Source organism: Syngnathoides biaculeatus, chromosome 20 (assembly GCF_019802595.1).
Source record: "Syngnathoides biaculeatus isolate LvHL_M chromosome 20, ASM1980259v1, whole genome shotgun sequence".
In the NCBI taxonomy this organism is placed as follows: Eukaryota; Metazoa; Chordata; class Actinopteri; order Syngnathiformes; family Syngnathidae; genus Syngnathoides; species Syngnathoides biaculeatus.
This window is the reverse complement of record NC_084659.1, coordinates 2269491-2275515: the sequence shown is the minus strand read 5'-3', so window position 1 is coordinate 2275515 and position 6025 is coordinate 2269491.

Genomic DNA, 6025 nt, shown 5'->3' with positions numbered 1-6025 from the left:
ACAGGCTGAAGAATTTGCGTTCACTGACTCCTACACGAACTCAGGCCGAAGGGGTGAGAGAACTAAATCCTCACAACAAGACCCTAACCCTATCAAGACGGTCTTGAAACGTTTATTTAGGATAAACGTTTGTTGTTTTTTTTGGGTTTTTTTTTTTGCCAATCCATTAGAGTTTGCTGTTGGTTTAATTTTGGGAATTCACAGAATAGGAGCTGCCAAGTGTCAGGAATTTCACTTATCGACTACCCCCGCCCCCCCAAAAAAATTTGGTAATTTGCGCCACAAATTTACACTTACATAAACATAAACAAATAACTTAAATAATCGTGTTAAATAATCAATTTAGGTCTGAATTGACAATACAGTCTGTGCCTCAACATCAACACTAGTAACAATATATCCACTTCTCTAAAGACTCTGAAGTGACAGAATGATAGACAGATGGGTGCCGATTGTACTCCATTATGCCAGCTCTCTCCCTGGATTAATGCAGGGGAGTTGCGTCAGGAAGGGCATCTGGTGTTCATCCATTGGCTGGCAACCAACCAATAATTAAAAAGTGCGTAAACAAAGGCCCCCGGAGCTCCGGGCTGGCAGCCACGGATGGTTTTTCGGACGGGAATGACGTGGAGTCTGACGAGCGAGGTCCGGCGGCGGGCCGCAAGCCGAGCTTCCAGGCGGCGGGGGCCGTTAGCCCCAGACCCCAAAGCTAGGCTAAAGGCCTCCGCTGCCGGAGAAGCTCAGGTAGGCCAAATGCCCGAAGGTCGCGGCCCGCCTTCGGGCATTTGGCAAAAAACATACCCCAATATTATCTGGAATACGCAATAATCGACTTTAAACATGTTATGTTCAATCGCCATTTTGAAAGCTTGTGGGAGATGGCTAAGGGGGCAGAGTTTAAGGTTGCCATCGGAAAGGTCCATTTCATGTTTTACAGTTTCTATTTGTTGACTTTGATGCTTTGCCATTTTCACTTAGGTGTAAAAAAAAAAAAAAATGCATGTGGTTCCGATTTCTCTACCGACCCTAAAAATTGCCGGTGACACTAACATTTTTACACCACGTAATATGCCAGCGGCGTGGTTCTCCATGGCCACGTGTGTGAACTGCTGCGGACGCACAGAAATAAGTCTGTGGTGCGTGGCAGCATGGCCATGCCATTTGCTCGTGCGCCCTGCTGCACCCCGTTGCATCCTGATTACATTTCTTTAAGCCTTTTTTTTTCATGCCACTTGTTGCCAGATGCTGCAAGAGGTGGGTGATGAAGACTGAGGGGAGGCTGTGCTTAGCTATTGCTAAGGAAGTACAATGATGCCTCGGTTCTCGACCATAATCGGTTCCAGCAAATGGTTAGAAAAGCGAATTGTTTGAAAACCGAATCAAAGTTTCTCATTACAATGAAAGGAAAAAGAAATAATGTGTTACAAGTATAAAAAAGTTAAGCATTTTAAAGCATTTTTCTAGCCTTTCCTGAGGATAAACTGCATAGTAGAAATACATGTATAGTTTAAACACTTTATATAAAATAATTTAAGAAATATATTTAGTTTTGCTTAAAATGTATGGTTTAGTAGTAAAGTACTCTTGGCTGGGAGTGCATTTCCGTATCGTAATGACTCTGCCCCCAGCCTTCTAAACACTTTTTATTTACAAAAGTGCAGAATAACCTTAAACAAACAATAATGGGGGAAAGCATTTTAATTTTTTACAAAAAGTAACACAAAAACATTCATAACTCGAGTTAAACAAAACAAAAATGCAGAAATGCTTCAACAACTGTATAAATAGTAGTACTACTAATATAGTAGAAATACATGTATAGGTTAAACACTTTATATAAAATAATTTAAGAAATATATTTGGTTTTGCTTAAAATGTATGCTTTAGTAGTAAAGTACTCTTGGCTGGGAGTGCATTCCCATGTCGTAATGACTCTGCCCCCAGCCTTCTAAACATTTTTTATTCACAAAAGTGCAGAATAACCTTAACGAAACAATAATGAGGGGGGGGCATTTTTTTATTTTTTTACAAAAAGTCACACAAAACCATTCATAACTCGAGTTAAACAAAACAAAAATGCAGAAATGCTTCAACAACTGAATGTATCAAATGTCTTCAGGGGTGGTGATGCGCCCACTTTTAACAAAAAACAAATCTAATGTCATTTGTTTCTGCTGTCTCTTCAGAACATTTCTGAAGTGGCTCATCACCACATCATTAAAATTTTGGAGTCCTCTGCTACATTCAGATTTATTGGGGTAATGAAGTCCGACGAAATTATGGATTTCGTTCCACTTGGCACAGATGGCTTTGATGTCAACACTTGGGAGTCACTCCCGAGACATGTCTGAGTACAGTGGCTAGACAATAATAAAGCCTGTCGTGGGTGGGTCTGCTGCTTGCACCGCACGCATCATGTAATTTTGATTTATTATTATATTATACATATTAAGGCCCTGTAGCTCAGTGGTTAGAGCACTGGTTTGATAAACCAGGGGTTGTGGGTTCGTATCCCACTGGGGGCCTCCACTCCCTGAGAAGGGTTGCGTCAGGAAGGGCATCCGGCGTAAAAATTGTGCCAAACATATGTGCATTCATCTGAGATGACACGCTGTGGCGACCCTGAAAGGGACAAGCCGAAAGAAACTTACTTACTTATTATATTGTTATTTTTCGGTGGCGTTTGGAATTCACAACAAAGTGCGTCGTGGGTCAGCTGGTCTGGCCGTGCACAATATGTTATTTTCGTTTTTTTTCAGCAGCGTTCAAGTACCGATTTTCGTTTGAAAACAAGGAAAAAAAAGTCTAAATTTTAATTCAAAAACAGATTTTTTTAGAAAAGGGGGAAGATCGAAAACCAAGGCTTTACTGGATGTGCTTGTAGCCCTTGCTCGTGGTAAATTCCTCCTCGGCTTCCTCTCCTTTCTGCTCTTTTGAAGTTAATAAAATACGCCATGCCTTTTCCCTTAATGAACATTGGGCTGATATTAAGCCTCCGTTAATTCGAATCCTCGAGCCATGATGTAAGGAAGTAATCTTTCCATCTCAGCAGCGATCGAAGGACATTGCTTCTTTTTTTTCTTCACGAAAATGTTGCTACGTGATCACTGACACAGGGGCGAAACCCTTCATGTGCACTAAATACAGGCTTTGTCCTTAATGATTACCATGGTCGACCGACTGAAGGCCAAGTCTTTACAAATGTTCATCTGTTACTCCTTCTCCGATATTTTTTTCTTTCTCTTAAAGGCCAAGTGTCATCCATATAAACATTCTAAAATAGATATTGTAATGAAAAATACATATAACATTATTCACTTCAATGTCTATATGAAAAAATAAATGTGAGCGCAGAGCGCGTCATCCATGCGCAAACTTGCAGAAGTGTCATTCTACGACATTCGAGTGGTCGCCATATTGGCTGCATCCTCTGTCCGTGACATCATCCGGACATTCGCCAATGAAAACACGCGGTGCACCATAACTATAAGAGACGAACACGCCCCTCCTGACATGGAACCTCTTTTCAAAAAGGAGAACACCACACAACCGAGTGAAGTTATCGGGGCAATATTACATTATTGTTTTGAGCCATATTCAGATGATATGCGATCACGGCCAAACCGCCTGTCGTCCGATCCACTTCCGCGGCGGAGATGAGCCATTGCAGCTCATCGCAGCCGGCTGGTGTGGCTCATTTTTGGTGCCGAGGTGGCTTATCAAGGAGCCGAGCCGTGCTGCTTTAGGGGGTTGTTCACAGCTGCCGCAGTACGCGATGAACAACACTGTCGAGCCGGGGCGCTTTACTGCGTTGCCGTTGCAAGCGGCTGAGTGAGGCAGAGCCGAGCCATGCTGCTTTAGGGGGTTGTTCATCGACGTCGCAGTACGCGATGAACAACACTCTTGAGCCGGGGCGCTTTACTGCGTTGTCGTTGCACGTGGCTGAGTGCTGCATTGTGGCAGCGAACACAGTTGAGAGCCGCCCCCGTCGCAAAGCCTGACGCGCAGCCTTCGCGGAAGATGTGACCGCCGAACGCGGTGCCTCAGCCGGTGTGGCTGAGTTTCGGCCCGCCGTGTTATATAAGGAGGGGGTGGAGCTGAGCTATGTTGCAGGCTGAGTGAGACATTGTTGGCTGGGCGACGCGCACATCGACACATTTTTTACTGTTGGAATTTTTATATTTCTAAATCATCATTAACTTAAGTTAGTAATCTGACTCCAATTTGTGACCTTACCCAACTGCCACTCATCCAACAATACGCGCGCTCGTTCTGCAATAGAATGGTATCAGGAAGCCGGCATTTTCACACACGAGTGGATTTATTCCTTCAACACACACCTGGGTCTCGGGTCCCTCTCATTACAACCCTGTACGTCTCTGTTCCCTCAGCCGACGTACTCTACATCCGAGTTTCCCAGAACAATTTTAAAGTACAATCTACTGATTCACTATTGGTTTTGTGTCTCCTCCACGTATCCTTGGCGCTCTCTCATTGGTCTCCTTTGGTCCGCCGGATGTTGGCCCGACTCCTCCCCTGCAGACTCGCGTGCTGGCAACTCCTGGTGGTGGTTTCCTGACAGTAGTTTTTCCACCAACTGCCTCTGAGTCCTGTCGTCTCCGCATCCTCCTAGCATTTAGCACCGTCTGTTCTAAAACATTCCATTCTTGCACCACATACCCTGTTTCGTTCCACCAGTCACACGCTCAGCACTTTACAGTCTCACACTTTCATACACAGGATGTAGCAACATCTAATGAACTACTTTAAGCTCAAACTCTTATATTCCTTTATTACGCAGATCTTTTGTTACGTTATGAGAGACGGATTACGTGGTCCGCCCCAAACTTTAATTTTTTTTAGTAGCTGTATACACACCTACCTGTCATTTGGAATTTGTAGACATCAAAAACATGTTTCATGGTGAAAAAACGTATGGGTCCATGTCAGCTGCCGTTTTCTCATTCATAACATAAAAATTATGCATTTCATGACAGTAGCACTTTAAGCTTTGTTTCCATGGTAACTGCTTTTCTTTTGGATGGACCAAGATTGCAAAAAAAAAAAAAAACAGCTTTCTTCTTGTGGGGCATGATGTGTGAAAAGCTGTGCGAAAAATGCCAATATACTCCCAGCACACAAACACAGAGAAGCAATATGCATGAGCTAAGCAGAAACACGATGGTGCTGGGGCCAAAATGGCGTACAAGACACTGGCGTTGTAAAGTTGAAATGTTGTAGGTCGAAATCGTTTTAACCCGAGGACTCCCTGTATAACATGTGATTTCACGAGCGTCAGCTAGCATAACTGCTTCAACCCATGTCATAGCGTTACTGAGCCATATCAAGTCAAGCTATGTTTTCATGTTTTGCCATGTCCGATTTTTGACTTTGCTTCGTGTTTTTTGGACCAAGCCTTTTTTCCCTGTGATTATGATATGAGCACTTCCTGGCAATAAAAATCCACGCTTACAACTGAGCTTCCTGCATCTGTGTCCTGTCCTCCGTCTCATTCGTGACAAAATCAAGTTTATTTACCATGTCTGCTAATATTCTGGTGTTTTGCATTGTGAGACCCCATCATAAATTTTGATCTTGTTATGCGCAAGAAAGCATGAATTAATGAAAACTGACAAGAAAATGGCTGCACCATGAGCTGGAGATGGAGTAAAGATATTTTGTAAACCCCCCCCCCCAAAAAAAAAAAAAAAAAAACTACCTACCGATCATAGTTCTGAAATGTAGGAAATCCGAACAAAAACATTTTTTGGGCCCAATTTACTGTTTAACACACAATGTCCAAATCTGAATCTTGTTATAATTAACATGTCTGATTTTCATTTGATTATCTTATCCCTCTTATGTAGCACAGAAGGTGTTGTGATCGTCGTGTGAAGATGTGTGCAAGAACGACAGGAAAGTACAAGGAAGAAGATCACAGACCAAAAAAGGAGGAGGAGCCACAACATCAACTACTGGACGCTGTGTTCAATCTGCAACCTCGAATTGTCCTATATAGAGCAGG